Raw genomic sequence first — 13650 nt, 5'->3', positions numbered from 1 at the left:
AGGAGTAATAATAATAAAAAAATAGCTCCTCCACTTTTGCCCTCTTCTCTTATACATAAAAATCAATTCATACTGGCAGGTTTGCCTGTGTCCCAGGTTAGTGATACAGACTTGAATACACACACCAATGAGATGGTCACAAAACATTCTGCTTAAAATGTCGCTGTTTCAACGCAAAGATGCAAACAGCACAGTCATTTAAATGTCAGTGCTTGACCTTACATCGGTACAGTTTTCATGGCTTGAATTTTTTCTCGAGGCTTTGTAAATTTTTAAAATGAAGGCACCACTCCATTTCACAGAAGTCAAAACTGAGGTCATCGCACATGGTGATAGGGTGGGGGAGCAGAGGTCGGAGTCTCTTTGAGTCTGAGGATGGGCTTCTCGGCTGCTCTCACAGTGCGGGCCATCAGTCCCACTGCCCTTTCCCTGGACCAGCATCGCATACCACCCTCACGTCATACGGCGTGTGTGAAGTCACGAGTGCTGAAGGCTTGCTAAGTTGAAAGTGGTTTTCCAAGCACACTGCAGTTGTTCTTCAGGTGAAATGGTCTTTTATTGCTTTGGAAGTTTCCAGATGGCAAAGGCCTACCTTAGTGTGGGACTCAGGGAGGGATCCCTTGGGAAAAGAAGCCAGGACTCACTTTAAGTGGCACAGCTGGGGATGAGCTTGGGAGAAGAACGGATGGTAAGCACTAAACTAGGAGAGAGAGTCTCAAAACTTCTCCATTATCTGTTTGCCCAGGGAACTGCAAATCCCAAGCCACTCAGAGTAGAAACAAGAACTTAGTGTAGATTTGGACACAAGCATAGGCAACTGACTGTCACAGTTGAAGAAGAGGCCCCTGGTCAAATGAGTGTATTAGTACCTTACCCAAAATTCCTATTGGAACCACATTGTCCTTAGTGAGAGCAAGTCCAGAAACCTATATAGAATCATAAGTCCATGAATCTCAGCCTCATCAATTATCAGAACCAACCCTAACACAGCCTAATAAGATATAAAAATGTCAAACCAACCAATGACAGTAAAGGTGTGTATGGGGGCCTCTTTCTCAAGGCTCCCAGTTGTGGGTTCAAGGGAAGTCCTGGGGGCCTGGCTTTGCCTTCTTCTCAGATGGGCTGACCTTCGAACTTGAGACATCAGTGTTCAGAAAGAACCAAGAATCCCCCAGCTGTAGCAGCTATTCCAGCCTGGTCTCACAACTGATCTCATCGGTGCATCCAAGCTATTCAGAACACAGAGCGCAGACCTAAAGGTGAGAACCAGAGACCACAGTGGTCTGAAAGGGGACAATGGAGGGCTGGCCTGGCCACCAAACAGATCACCAGTGAGGGACAAAGTCTGAACTTTGGTGTTGGTTTATTTATTTGGTCTTATTTATTTATTTGGTTTGTTTATGATGTTGTGTTGTTTTCCAAGTGACTGAAAAAAATCCTATTTCTATGAAGATGCTATAAGTATGTGACCACGAAAATGGCAACAATGTCTTAAAAGGAACCCTAGACAGGAAGCTGGGTGAGGCCCACAGCAGGGTCGTGTAGGGGTTGCAGACTAATAAACCAGATGCTCTGAACCTCCAGGATAGAAGAAAATTCTGCTTGAGAAATTACCTTTACCTGAAGATGTGTACTTTGGGCTAGGGAGATGACTCAGCAGGTAAAGGCACTTACTGCCAAGCCTGATGACCTGAGTTCAATCCCCAGAACCACATGGTAGCGGAAGAGACCCAATCAGTACTGGCAAGTTGTTCTCTGACCGCCACACTTGCACGCCATCCTCCCCTTACAAAGCATGTAAATGTAAGGGAAAAAATCAAGTATTTTGGAACATGGCTGGGGACACTTTACTTTGTTACTGAGTTCCTACAACAGAAGCCACATTAGGGGAACCAGAGGTCACCTGGGCATGTTGCAAAGTTCAGTGATCAGTTGATCTATCTGGACATGTCCATCAGGCATTGGAAGAGAAAGTCACAACTTCTACAGAAGCTTGTGGAAGGTTCCTATCTCTCTAGGAGAAGGGATTAGCTCTACTGATGGTCTCTTTAGACCTCTACTTTTGCATAGACACATATTTTGCAAAATTAAAAAAAATGTCCTGTCCATTGCTTTATCAGTAATTTACAGTAACCACATTGAATAGTAACAGTGACATCTTATAGATGAGGAAACTAAAATGAAGGAGTTAGTGGTCTCTCTCATGGTGACAGCTCATTTGCCATACAGCAGGGAGTGGATTCGGCCTTTCTGACCTGCCTCTGACCACTATCTGTCTGTTTTAGTGTTCCTGCTCCTGTGGTGGCAGGGCCATCTCTTCCAAGGTTATTCCAAATGAGGATTGGTGTCGGGGACGTTAGCTTTGGGATTCATTAAATTCAAACCAACTCTGAGCCTCCACCTGCTAATGAATTCTTACATTTAAAGGCATAGATAGGCCCTTGAACCCTGGGGTCATTCACTATTCTCTACTCCTCAGTCAAGCCACGAACGTGTCATCTGTCCTTGTGGTGTTTTCAAGAACACAGCTCTGAGGGGGACTTTGGATAACTTCCCTGTAATCCAGTAGGATTAGAGGAAAACAAGGACTCTAGCATACATGGCCAAGCAGCGTCATACAAGGGGCAGAACTGAAAGGTATCCTTTGCTGCCCGCCCACCTTCTACTGAGCTCTTAAATTAGTTGTGAAAACCCAGGTGTCAGCTGCTCCCCCTGGTACAAGCCATATGAGCCATTAAAAATGCCAGGGAGAAATGAATGCCTAAATCACCCTGTCTCTCCGAAGGTAGAGTCTTCTGGAATCACGTGTCCTATCATAGTTTTTCCTTCGCTAGATAGATGTCTCCTTTCAAAGTCTGATGGTCACAGAAACAAAGGTATGGCTTCAGCATTAAGTAGCCATTGAAGTTTAACCCCAATAGATTATTTTCTAGGAGTAACTAACACTAAAAAATGCCCTGGCAGACAACAGCTTACTTTCTCTCATGTTTTTAAAGGGTAATATTTAGTTTCATCTTGCAACTACTTGGGAAAATTTAAGGCTGAGTCAGAAAGGCCGGCCAACAAGTAGTACTTCATAAATTGCCAGAGCCCTAATCAATACATATTGTCATCCACTCTAGTCCTTCAGGCGGATTTCTCTCTGCCCTGAGTCGTTGGTGTATTTTATGAGGTTGTTACAGTCTGGGCTTGCATGGTCTGGGCCTAATGAACCTGTCACCGCCGCTATTGATTGACATGCCAGTGTAAGTGAGACAGGCGATTCCGATTGACTTCCTAATTACTGCTGCTGGGCTGCCTCACCAACTGCTAAGGCCAGAGGTTAATAGTTTTGATGTTCAGCCGCTCCTAGCAATGGAGGCAGACTCCTCAGAAGTCAATACGTGAATCAGGATCTCAAGGCTACTGCCGGGCCTGATCAATTAAGTCCTCGCCTTCCTCCTGGTGGTGCTTGACAAGCAGCTGTTGAGTGGAGGAGGTCAGCAGCAAATGGTTTCAGGGAGTTTAGCAGGCTCTGGGAGCACCACCCATGGTCAAGGATTGGAAGTTAAGACAGCTGCTTCCACCCAAGTGCGTCTCAGTGGTCCTCAGCTGACCACTGAGACACACTTGGGTGGTAGCGACAGAAAGTCCTCTGCCACATATTGGTTTGCTTTGCTGTGCCCTCACCTTCCCACACTAAGGACTGAAGGGGGAGTGGTTATTTTCCCCTCCCACATTTGGATATGCCAGGTGCCACAGACTCGTGGAAACTGAGTTCTTTAAGGCTGCTCTAGCCCCAAGCAGGTCAGCAAATGTAGACACTTATTTCTATAGCTCTGGAGGCTGACATCCAAGATCAAGGTAGATTCCATGTCTGCTCATGGCAAGAGGCCTTTTGCTGGTCTCACGAGGCAGAAAGAAGGGAAGGCTGCTGGCTGGGGCCTCTCTTGGGAGTCATTAATCCCTTGTGACCTTATGATCCTGAGGCCCTGCCCCCAACATTATCACATTGGTCACTAGGTTTCAACATGTAGGCCTGAAATGGGATACACACATTAGCTTCACCGTAGAGAGAGAAGAATGAAATGGCTTACACAGTTTTCATGCATCCAACAGAAACTGCCAATCCAAGGCAGAGTGGGAGTGTGCAGACTTGCAGTTGCTTTCGCAGATATAGCTTGTTTTAAAAGTTGGTGATGTTTGTCTCTCCATCTTTAACTTGAATCTCCCAACATGCCACGAAGTAAGCGTGTATAGGAGTCAATATATCCATTTTTGATGAGAAAACTAAGGTTTAGCAAAAGGTAATTGGCTGTCTTGAAGTCATACACAGCAAAGATCTAGAGAAGCAAAAATGCCCAATGCCTGTATCCAACTTGAAGAGAAATTGGGATAAGTCAGACTGATGTGTCTGTCAATCATCTCCCCACCCACCAGGACCACTGGCTGACAAGGAGGATACAGTCAGGAGGGGCAGGAAGCAATACTGATATAGTATGGGGAAGCTGAGTAGAAGCCTCCAAGAGGCCTCACCCAGCAGTCACACAAAAAGGCTTAATTCTTCCAGAAATGAGTTTTGCCACTTGTGCAATGTTGTCTATCAGGGAAGTGCCTAAGAGATTCAGTGCTCAAGGGTTTTACTGGGAGCTAGGTCATGTAGATACTTCTGCCAGCACATGCCAGATTCCAGTGACAGTGGACACTCTGCTGGAACTGAGCAGGCCTTGACAAGACAGTGGTCTCAGGCCTGATGGAGTAGCTCTTCTCTGAAGCCAAGAGCAAAAGGTGCAAGGCAGGAGATGCCAAGAGCCTATGCGGAGTGCAGAGCACAGTCAGTGCTAAGATGCCTCTGGGGAGGAGGAAGGCCACAACTGTGCTTTATAGATGATCTGACCATTATATCCAGTACCCCCAACTGTATTCATCATGCTGTGTGTGTGTGTGTGTGTGTGTGTGTGAGCACACTGCTGAAGATGGCCTTGGGTGCATGCTAGACAAGTATTCTACTGTTGAACTTCATTCTCAACTCTTTGTTTTATGAGATAGAGCTTCTCTACATATCCTGGGCTGACCTTGAACTTGTCATCTTCCTCGACCCTTCCAAGAACAGATACTGCAGGCATGCATCACTTTGTCTGATTGTTTTCTGTGGTTTTGATGCTTTGACATCTAGAGACTATCCCTTCTAGAGTGAGCAGTTTTTAGGGACAATACAGGAATCCCTGTGCGTGCATTTTGCAAGAGCAAACCACCCAATTAATGGAGAGCCTGTGTCCTCATCTGCCTTTCTTAATTCTGACTCTTACACTCTGGACCACCATTCTACCTCTAACCCAGTTATCAATCAAGAAGCAGCCCTATATTTAAATCCACTGAAGTTACTCAGATTTGCTCATCTGCAACTGCTTATGCTATTCTGTCCACATCAACCACAAACAAGTCTCCTGTCCATTCTTTCCCAGCCGCTGGAGGACTCTGGGGCTTCCCTATGTACTCTACATGAGGGAACTGTGACAAATGGGCATCTACTGAGAATCATCTCATCTGTTGGCTCACCAGATATGAATAACAACAAAGTCTGTGTTTTAAAAGGCCAGTGCAGTCCCCACCATTCTCCACATCCAGCTTGAGGCAACCCTTACAAGCTTCATTCTTTTATTTAAAACTAGGACAAAAAGGGAAAAGAAGGCTTTTTCCAAGCCTTGAAGTGGATGGTCCATGTATACTGACAGCCAGCCACTTTAGGGCCACCTCTAAAAGACGCTGAGGCAGTAGTCCTAAGATCTTGGCTTTTGACTAAGATATTGCTCCCTTAGCCCATGGTACCTATGGCTCCTCTTCCTGTCACGTTGTCCTGCTCCATGGATGCTCAGATGGCTCCAGTTTTCTTAACTGATTCTTGACATTTCCCAGGGGCTCAATTTGATCTTCTTCCTCCTGTTTGTTGGGCTTCCTGCAGTGACCCAGCCTCTGCACTCCAGAGTCACACTCATGTATTCTCAGATTCGGGGTCCCCTGAATCCAAGAATCTTTGTGGTTTTGAGTGGCACCTCTCTGATTCCTAACTCTCCATCTATTTATTGGCCACATGAGCCTCTTCTTTCATGATGGTGTGCTTAAGCATTTCACTAGCCCCTTGCTTTTAAATTCTCTTCCTTCCCCAGGACACACCACAGTCATTTTCAGCCACATGTAGCATGCATTCAGAACTCAGCAGCACAGAATCAAGTTAGAGTTCTCAGTCATTTTTAAGGCTCCCACTTTGATCAGTAAAACTGGTTTCCACCCTTGTATTTCAAATAGACCAAAAACATGTGAGTTATTTTAACCAAATTAAGGTAGCTTGCAGAAGCAGGTGAGAGCCTTAGCATGTATTCCATGTCTTCTCTGGTCCAATAGAATAGATACATACTTCCTGTAATATTCATGACATAGGCTATTACACGGCAACAGAAAGGAACAAACTCCCACATGACTAAATCAGATGTCCTATTTTGGCTTAACTTCTTTATCAAGATGATCCAAACCTTTCAGCCGCTGAAATTTCGATGCTCGGAGAGTACAGCAGTCATAGATGGATGCCACACACACTCAGTCGCACAATGGGTCAACACTTCCTTTAGAAGGAACTCAGATCCCCTACATGGGTTCATCTTCTATCCAGAACGTGGCATCCAACCCCAAATCTGAGGACATTAGTGGAGTCAGGTCATCACTGGCCACCAGACGAGAAGCTGGGGTGTACACCTTGTGGTCTGCCTTGTCTAGTCTGCGTCTGATTGGTCACAGTTGGCTTTTACCTTCCTCAACACACCACATCAAACACTCTGTTTACTTTGTATTAGTACTGATCTCTCTGACACTGAGAATGTGGTAGCCACTAGTAATGTGACACTGGAAGTTTAGTTCATCCAAACTGAGATGTATGTATGTCTCAGGTAGGGTTTCTGTCATTGTGAAGAGACACCATGACTGTGGCAACTCTTAATAAGGAACACATTTAACTGGGGAAGCTTACAGTTTCAGAGGTTCATTCCATTATCATCATGTCAGGGAACATGGCAGACATGGTGTTGGAGAAGCAGTTGTAAGTCCTACATCTTTCAGGCAACAGGAAGTGAACGGAGACATTGGGAGGTAGTATCCTGAGCATGGGAAACCTCAAAGCCACTGGATTTTGGTTTCCTTTCAGGAACAGCCAAGGATCTTTCTGTCATCCCTTCCTGGCCTGCTCAGCACTTGTGAGACCAGTGACGTGCATCTGCAGGACACCACAAACGAAGGACTTCCTCCTTTTAGAGTAGTTGGCGCAGCACCTAGGTCTCTGTCCTGCACGTGGTAGGCCTCAATAAAGAACTGCTGAGAAAATTGCTTGTGGGAGCCATAGTTCTCCTGATTTCTCTTCCCATTCACTTCCTCTGCCCCTGCTCATGAAGAAATTTAGGATAACTGTTTTCCAGGAAAGCGATGCTGAGACACTTTTTGCGGTGACTCTCGACCTTAGGAGCCCCTTGGAAACAACTGCAAGGCTTTCAAATGAGTGACATTCAGGCTCACCCCTAGAGATTTGGATTTAATTGGCCTTGGGTGGAACCTTGACCAAAGGAAGGTTGATAAGGTCCTCAGCTGACTCTAATTTGCCCTAGGAACCCAAGTGTCAAGCTCTCCAGCCACTGCTGTTGGCCCTCACATTGCGGGAAATGGAAGGGAGGCTGGAGAGTGCCGACTCTCTTCCCCAAGGTCACATAAGCACCCCTGCCATCAAGAGATTCGGAGCCCTTCTCCCTACCGGGTCTCTCTAAAGACCCCTCCTGCCACATCTTAAGAACTCCACTGGGCCACTGCTGTGTTTTGTAGATGCCACCAAGCAGCCATCAACTGGTAATGATTTCTGGTCAGATGCAAACAATTAAGTTAGGGAAAAAAGAATCCACATTCCATTATAAACCCCTGAAACGACTTGCTCCCTGGCCTAATTGCCTTCTGAGTTCCCCAGACAGTGATGGCTAATAAGACGAGTGCCCCAAAGAGCCAAAACTTCAACTTAGAAGGAAAAGAGTCTAGAGTAGGTCTGAATGTTCAGCCAGTCGCAGGGGTGAGTCAGAAGCTCTGCTGGCCCAACAAGGATGTGCTACCCGAGTCACTGAACACATTCACTCTGCACCTCCCCAGCCCTCCACTTCCCCAACTCTCCTCCTCCCCTTTCCAGTCTCTTTCCAAAAACTCTCAAGGCAAACTGCTGCTGATTTTTGATGGATTGGCCACTGTGTTTTATTCGACAATGTATATCACTCTGCCAATATGAATTTGCAAGATGGTAAAAATACAACCCCCTGAAAAGATTACATGAAAGGGGAAAAAATCATTAGGCAATTAAGAATGGCAATAATTCACTCATATCTACGCTTTGGGAAGAAATATTGCCCTGGGGAATTAGCCCTGCTTATCACTTTGTCATCTGTCTGGGGTTGGAGCGAGCAGAGGTTCCTGTGCGCAGCACTCATGGTTTCCTGCAGTATTTCTAAGCGGGATCAAAATAAATGCCAGGCTTTTAATAGAACTTGATCTCTCTTGGGGTAGCCATAATTTGTACATATGAAGCTGAGTTACTAAATTAACTAAACATATGCATTCTTTAAACACCTCTCCACCAGTTCCTTTCATGAATCCTAAATAAGGAATTGGGAGGCTGGATAAGACCTCAGAGGTCATCTGGTTACTCTTCTCATTCATGGATCAGGGTATTTGAGGCCCAGAGAAGACAATTAATTATTTTAAGGTCACACAGCTCACAGACACAAAGATATAGCTAGTGCTCAGGTATCTTAGCTCATAAGCCAGCAAGACAATCCTACCACCGTGCCTGTTCCTTGGACAGGGCATTCCATATCAATGAGCTAGAGAAACGGCTCTGATGATGTCCCTCAAGGCATTAACTTCTAGCCTCCTTCTGGGACCCTGTGAGTGAGTGTTCTACCTGAACAGCTTCCTTTCTTTCCCATACACAACATGGATGCACCCCTGACACAGACTTCCAGCTACTGTGACTGTCCTGTTTCTGCAGAACTTAGCCTATGCCACTCTTTCTAGGATTAGGTTGCTAGCCACTGCATATTATTTGCCCTTGTCTCGTATATGATGGTGATATGCCAGTAAGAGTGTAAATGCTTCAGGATGGGACGGATTGCCTTATATCTATCACAAAGTCTATCCTATATAAACAGATCAGCTAAAATGGGAGGGTGTTCATTGAATAACTGGGGTTTGGAAAATAACTAACACCTCAAGAGGTTCTCCCCAGTAAGCCACTGGTGGGGCTGGGAATCTATTAGCATTATGAATCTTCCACGGTCACCCAAAGACAGGGAGGTGGGAAAGGGAAATGAATCCTGCACAACCAATCAGTGCTGTCCCAGGAACCTGGTAAGAATGCTGCAGCAGATCCACCTTCCTGACCCCACACATTTGGAGTCCACAGACAGTCTACTCCCACGTTCCAATTAGGATGACCTCTGAGGCTGCCTCAGTGAACAGACTGCAACTGGACAGCGGTGCCTGCTAGCCAAAGTTAGGTCATGAATGATACTTGAGCTTCTGCCTGGATATCCCTCTCATGACAGGTTGGACCTTTGAGTCTAGACACCATGTCTTGAGGAGCCAGGGCCACACTGAAGAGTCACGTGTAGGAATTCTAACAGTGACTCTAGCTAGATCTTAGTTTTCAGCAGCATCCATCCCCAGACATAGGAGGGAACCAACCTCCAGACAATTCAACTCTCTACCCATCCAATTACCTCAGCTGACAGCACAATAGGGTCAGGCTGCCTGCATCTGCCCAGGCTGCAAGATTGTGAGCAAAATGACTGTTGTTATCAAAGCTGTAAGTCATGAAATTATGAGGTGGTTTGTAATTAGTCTAACCAACAAGTGTTTATCCAAGCAACATTTGCCTCATGCGACCGAGTCCAGTGTATTGTAACCATTGGGCAGACTTGTCTTCCATCCCTATCGTGTGACTTCACTGTTTATCTTAGTTACTTTTCTATTTCTATGATGAAACACCATGACCATGGCAATTTACAGAAGGAAGAGTTTATTGGATTCATGGTTCCAGAGGGTTAGAGTTCATGATGGCAAAGGAAGGCATTAGCAAGAAACAGAGGCTCACATCTTAAACTGAGAGAATGAAACAGAGAACACTTTAGGAATACATGAGGCTTTGAAAACCCCACAACCACCCTCTGAAACATTTCCTTCAGCAAGGCCATAACTCCTAACCTACCCAAGAAGCCTGGGAACCAAGTAGTTCTAAATCTGGGCCTATGGAGGACATTTCTGTTTAAAACATCACAGTTCTGATTTTATTTTAGATTTTTATTAACAGGTGCTTGCAGTTTGTTGACTTTTAAAAAAACAAGTTGTAATTTTTATTAAAAGTTAAAAGAGATTCTTAAAAATCTAAACTTATCCAGAGATGAAACAATTTATAAACACCTTTAAAGGTGTGTTGAGAAAAGTCAGCCAAAACAAAAACAAAAATGAACAAAGACATGTTTGTCATTACCAGAAAGAGATATCTTTAGGTAAAAACAACAAAAAACCATTCTGCATAGATAATGCAAATAATTAGTTCTATTGTATCAGGCCAATGGGCAAAAAAAGCACTTACAGTGTTCAGCTCCAATATTTGTTCATATTGCTGGAAATCCATATCCATTTCTTTTTGTTGAATGATGAAACCAAACCGCATGATGGTAGAGATGGCAAACGGGCATTTCCTCAGTCCTGCCCTGCTCAGCCTTCAGAACCGACCAACTCTCAGCTCGTGGATAAGCTGCTTTTGTCTCTCTGCCGTCTTGTGGTTCAGGGTTCTCTGGGCATCTGTGCCAGCAATCGAAGTTGCAGTGCCATCGATGTTGAGGTGGCTGTTGACCTTGGGTCTTGTCTCCTTGATTTTCCTTGTCCTTTTCATTGTCATCCTCTCTAAGCTGTCTTTGGCAAGGAGGGGCCCTACAAAAATCATTGTCTGGAATCCTGGTACATAACCTATGTCATGGTCTATCTTCCTCTCCTGCACCCTGGTTGTCAGCACCCTCCATCACTCCTTGTACAGGAAAGTTGGAATGCTGTGATCGGTGTCTGCAGGGTCTTGGCATTTCAGGTGACAATCTTAACGGAAGTAGGGCCAGTTGGTCAGGCATTGTTGTCCTTGGCCTTCAAGAGCACTCTCAGATGCCTCATTCTTTCCCCCACTCTTACCATCTTGGTAATTTTACTGGTAATTCCATGGAGATCCCCAAGGATATGCATAGATATCAGTTACACTGGCTATGGTCCACTGCATATTTACTTGCCTGAACTGGAACTCCACCAGGTCCTGCAACACTTGAGTCCTCCACACCCTTTTATCCTTCAACAACATCAACCCCTACCTTCTCTCAGTCTCCTGTACTGCAAAGGTACTTCCTCTGCTGTTCTCTCAAGCAGTCTGGTGTATAAATATGTCTTCCTTAGTGACCATTCTGTTGATGAAACCATCTCTGTTCCTTCATTGGACAATTTTACTCTTCCACAAACCTTTTCTGCAATGACCTTCTTGTCCCTGCAGGTGGGCACCAGTGTGAGGCTGCCCAGTCACCACTTGCCACCACTGCCTGCTTGGTGGTTCTCAGCCTCGAGGTTCATGGTTGGTAGTGGTGACTGGGGTCGATGGTGGAGAGGTGCCTTGGTCCTGCCTCAATTAGATGATGGGACAGACTTAGTAGACTTCCTGGAGGAGGTCTTACCCTCTCTGAGGAGCAGATGGCGGGGGGGAGAGCAGGAGGAGAGGAAGATGAAGGGGGAACTGGGATTGGAATGTAAAAATAAATTAATGTTGAAAATATTTTTGATCATGGATGTATACACACACACATATACATGAGAGAGAGGGGGGGTTGTTTCTCTCTGTAGGATATATGTATGTCCTAAAGAGCATTGGCTTGGATGGAAGTAACATCTTACATATGCACAGCAAGTTATAGGAGCCAGAGGGCAAGAGAAGGAGGACTCCTAAGAGAGAACTTGCTTTGGGCTGTGAATAATGAGCATAGATTTGACAGGAAGAAAGGAAATAGAAGTTTCATGTGGAGAAGTAGCAGCAACCAAAATTTTTAAAAATGAGGAAGACGGAGACTTGAAATGGCAGCTCAGCTAGAGGAAATGGTGTCTCTCCTTCTCATTCAAATGTCTTGTTGGAATCATGAAGGTTACTGCAGCCTCCTCACCTGCTTCCAGAGGCCAACAGGCAAACACACAACAGAACCCAGAAGATAGTTACTGACAGACTAGAAAGAAGTTGCCGTTGAAAGAGTTAACACAGCTGCCCGGGATTCACTAGCATCTCAAAGTCAGTTCGTTCCCATCACTTCCAGCTTCTGGAATATCTGTAATTGCAGGCTGATGGATCACATTAAGCCAGGAACGGCCACATCAGCAAGTAGTTGAATCCATTGCAGTGATTAAAAACTACCAACCTCTTCACTCATGTGGGAGTTGCAGGAACCCACACTGGGCTTTGAAAGAAACTATGCCCTGGCATCTGATTCCTAAATTCACAGAAATCTAGAGGCAGCAGGCTGTGAGGTCACCACCTTCCTGAGAGACGTCAGCAATCTGGGGTGCACCTTTGGCTTTGCTCGGACCCGGTCCATTTTCTTTGAGATCAGGGGTCAGGAAGCAAATGTTTTTATAGTCTTAACTTAGCACTCAGCAAAACAGCATTACTTAAGTGATGCTGAGGAACCCATGGCTTTGCACATGCTAGGCAAGTGCATTACTGCTGAGCTACGAATCCAGCCCCCTTGGCAAAAGAAGGTGAAACAAACAAGCATAAAGTCCACGCGACAGCTCTAAGCTTCATTCATTTAGCCACTAGCACAGGTTAGCAGTTCTTTGGGGGCGTATGTCTGGTGACTGAGATATCAGTTTGGGGTTCTTCCTTCCCTTACCACATGGGTTAGATTGACTGGAGCTACTTTTCTGTAGGTTTGGAGAAGGGTTGGGATTCCTAAAATTTCTGCTACTCCTTACCTCTGAGGCCCAAGTCCTCCAGAGTGGTTCTGTTTGTAGAACCCACCCAGTCTCAAGCCTACCATCGCCAGAGCAGTTTACTGAGCTTAAGACTCAGGCTGAGCTCTGCAGTAATCAGACCTAGCAGGCGCACAAGGTGTAGAGCCTTTCTTAGTCATTCGAGCGAAGGCAGAGAGAGATTCCTACCACAGTGAGCAACTCAGATTGACATTAGGCTTAATTAAATGCAGTAGGTCACAGAAAAGAGACATGAACGTGGGAGGTAGACTTGTGCAAAAGGGATTTGTGGGAAGGGAAAGAAGACAATGAGGAGTGAAGACTTTGTATGTGTGGAATTACGGAAGAATGAGAGAGAGAGAAGGAGAGGAGGAAGAAGAGGAGTGATGATGACTATTGAAGGTCTAGCTCATTGTCACAATGCAGGCTCCAGGCTAGCCCCGAGCTTTCCTTCCATCTGCCTAGTTCTTTCTTTTGGCCTTGTCTTTTTAGAGCAAAAAGTCACTTTCTCTGGTTTGTTCCTGCAGTGTTGTCCTGCTCCTAACTTACTCAAATTCTGACCCTGACCCCTTTTGCTCAGTCAAGGATTTGTTGTTGTTT

General features: G+C 45.4%; 1 pseudogene; it reads right to left on the bottom strand.

Annotated features, from left to right (window-relative positions):
• Positions 1-3402: 3402 nt before the first annotated feature.
• On the bottom strand, positions 3403-13118 carry LOC110342099 (annotated as a pseudogene).
• Positions 13119-13650: the final 532 nt, after the last annotated feature.

The sequence above is a fragment of the Mesocricetus auratus genome, unplaced genomic scaffold, assembly GCF_017639785.1.
Source record: "Mesocricetus auratus isolate SY011 unplaced genomic scaffold, BCM_Maur_2.0 Super-Scaffold_6730, whole genome shotgun sequence".
Classification (NCBI taxonomy): domain Eukaryota; kingdom Metazoa; phylum Chordata; class Mammalia; order Rodentia; family Cricetidae; genus Mesocricetus; species Mesocricetus auratus.
This window is presented reverse-complemented; position numbering and strand designations above follow the sequence as displayed.